This window comes from Equus przewalskii, chromosome 25 (genome assembly GCF_037783145.1).
Source record: "Equus przewalskii isolate Varuska chromosome 25, EquPr2, whole genome shotgun sequence".
In the NCBI taxonomy this organism is placed as follows: Eukaryota; Metazoa; Chordata; class Mammalia; order Perissodactyla; family Equidae; genus Equus; species Equus przewalskii.
Window position 1 is genome coordinate 3,645,612 of NC_091855.1, and position 3,261 is coordinate 3,648,872.

Sequence of the window (3,261 nt, forward strand, 5' to 3'; positions counted from 1 at the left end):
TGCAGTATCCCTGGCTACAAGGGCAGCCTGCGGACCAGGCCTTGTTAATCAGGAGCTCCACTTGCCCAGCCATGAGATTAGCTCAGGCGTGAGCACAAGTCTTGGCAGCCCATTTTGGGGTAGCGGTGCTAGTGTTTAAGACTATGGGAACCTTCAGTTGCTGGGAACCATTTTGTCCACCATGTAGAGAAATCCCATCACCACAGAGGAGAACAAGGCCCTAGAATGTAATGAAACAGATTTCTGATGACACCACTGACCCAGCTATGCCTGAATGCAGCAGATCTATAATCCATGGACTATTCAGAGGAGTGAACAAATAAATGATGCTTTTTAAAAAATTAGCACTGGGGACCGACCCCGTGGCCGAGTGGTTAAGTTTGCGTGTTCTGCTGTGGTGGCCCAGGACTTCGCTGGTTTGGATCCTGGGCACAGACATGGCACCCACTCATCAGGCCATGCTGAAGTGGTGTCCCACATGTCACAACTAGAAGGACCCACAACTAAAATATACAACTACATACTGGGGGATTTGGGGAGAAAAAGCAGAAAGAAAAAAAAATTAGCATTGAATTAAATTTCTCTCATTTTAAATCAAGACGTTCCTGACAAGTATCTGCCTTATCTTTAGGATTTAGCCTGGAACACAGAGAATTATGAGGGAGTCAATTGTGTGTGTCAATAACTTCAACAAACGGAGAACATACTTGTAGTGAGTAACACATAAGGCAATTTCACAGCAATTAATGGAGACTCCCTTTAAGAGTATTTCTTCTCTTTCACAGAAAATTTGATATTTCAAAATGAAAGATTTATTTTCCTACAGAGGCCAGATAGTTATGACATGAAACCAGTTTTCCAACATGCTGGCTGAAGTCGTTGGAAATCACTGCAGGATCAAGCAGGCTTGAGGGAGACTCAACTGTTTTCCAAGCGCTTGGAACCTGTGTGGAATGAATGAAATGATAAATCTCTCTGCCCTTTTACTTTGTCATGAAAATGCTAAGAGCTGAGCCTCATCATCAACTTGAACATGTCATGATACATAATTTATTTTAGCAATGGAATAATTTGCAAGCACTATGAATTGGTTACATAGAACAGAAAAGGCAAAAGTACCAGCAACTTGAACAGGACAGGAGCTCATGTCTGCCTCAAATGAAAGAAACTGGAACCAGCCAGACCAGAGCTGCTCTGGGGCCTCTGCTGAGTCTCAGAGACCGGGCCCCACTGTGTCCTCCCTCATACTGAGACAGCTTCTTGACCTCCAGTCATCGTATCCTTGCTCCAGACAGCTAGATGGATGTAGGGACAAAGAACATACCTTTCTCTTAAGGAGACTTCCCAGAAGTCACATGGAACTCTATGGCCCAAACTTGGTCCCGTGCTCTCTCTTCACTACTTTCGTGGCCTTGTGAAAGTAGTCTTTCAGCTGGATGGCAATATGCCCAGCTAAAGATCAGGGATTATATGACTAAGATAAGGAAGAGAATGCATATTTTGGCTGGGGAGGGGTGACAGAGTGGGGCAGGAATTCAGGGACCCTGAATCCTTAAGGCTAATAGATATCAGCACTTCGTAAACTCAATATGTCTGAAAGGAAGCTATTGAATTGTTCATGGTGATGGATACTTGGGCTCCCACTCCTTTGAAAAGCTTCATGTTCCAGGTTTCTCTGCCTTGTCTGTCATAAAAATCAAGTCCAAAAATGACACACAAAAACTAGACATTTCCATTATCCATGGGTTTTGTTCATTGCAGAAGGTAGGCTATTCATATGTTTGCTGATAATGAGTGTAAGTCAAGATTTTAATGACAAAAATAAAATATGGGGGCCAGCCCAGTGGCACAGTGGTTAGGTTCGCACCTTCTGCTCTTGTTAAGACTTTACTAAAACGGGAGTAAAGGGATTAAAAGGCCATAAATCTGCACAGTTATAAATAAGAGAAAAGAAAATAGAAGTTGAAAAGTAAATGAATAAATTATAAGAGATTTGGCAGATGTGAGCTTAAATCTAATCCAAAAAGGGAGAAGTCAACAATAACCAAGCTGAGCCACACCCTAAAATACAAGAACGGTTCAGATATTTGAAGACTGCTTACCTCTAAAAGGAGAATTGGTTGAAAATCTCCATAAGAAGCCTAGATCCCCCCTCTCAGCAGGTGCGGCAGGGGACCACCCCTCCTCACTCCCTAGGAGAAGACTGGGATTTTTCTTTTTGAAATTTAAGGCACTCTGGAAAAAAGGCACAGATGAAATAGTTCAAGTACAGTTCCACATCCTGAACAAAATATGTTTCTAGATTGAAAGAATCCACTAAATTACACTCAAAAGAAAAAGACACACACCAATGTGTGTTATTTGGAAATTTCTGGGCCCTGGAGATTGAGAAGAGATCCTTATATATTTCAAGTATTATTTTTTAAAGTTGAAGTGCAAAGCATCAGGAATAAAAAGAAGCTTTACACTGCTCGACAACAAATTCTAAGAAAATGATTTCCAAGCTAGAATTATATACCCAGCCAAACTATCAATCCAGTATGAGGGTGGAATAAAGACCTTGCATTTAAGACATGCATCGTCTCATATTTAAAGTGGTAAAAGGAAAAAACCTACAGCCAAGAATACTCTATCCATCAAGGTTGTCATTCAGAATAGAAGGAGAGATAAAGAGCTTCTCAGACAAGCAAAAATTAGAGTAGTTTATCACCAAGAAACCAGTTCTACAAGAAATGCTGAAGGGACTTATTTAAGTGGGAAAGCAATGACCACAAATAGGGATAAAAAAATTATCAACCGCCCCCCCAAGAATGAGGCAATAAAAACACTGGTAAAGGTAAAAATATAGTAAAGGTAGCAGATTAACCACCCGTGAGGATAATATGAAGGTTAAAAGACAAAAGTACTAAAATTACCTATTTCAATGATGAGAGGGTAATGGATAGACACACACTAAACAAGAGGTTAGATAGGATTTTGAAAACATAAAATGTGGGAGGAAGGGAGTGAAAAAGTAGAGCTTTTAGAAAGAGGTCAAGCTAAATATATCAACTCACTATAGACTGTTATATACATAGAATATTATATAGGATCCTCATGGTAATCACAAATCAGAAACCTATAATAAGTAAGCAAATCAGTAAGACAGAAGAAATCAAACATATCACTAAAGAAAGTTATCAAACCACAAGGGAAGAGAGCAAGAGAAAAAGAAAGGAACAGAGAAGAACTACTAAAACACCCAGAAAAAAAGTAACAAAA

At 40.0% G+C, this 3,261-nt stretch overlaps 1 long non-coding RNA gene across 1 annotated transcript; it reads right to left on the reverse strand.

The window, feature by feature from the left end:
• Positions 1 to 789: 789 nt before the first annotated feature.
• Positions 790 to 2,237, reverse strand: LOC139079407 (uncharacterized). The gene is made up of 3 exons (XR_011533025.1): positions 2,103 to 2,237; positions 1,325 to 1,452; positions 790 to 944 (listed from the first exon to the last, which is right to left on the reverse strand). It is a non-coding gene; the product is annotated as an uncharacterized lncRNA (long non-coding RNA).
• Between the last annotated feature and the right edge of the window lie 1,024 nt (positions 2,238 to 3,261).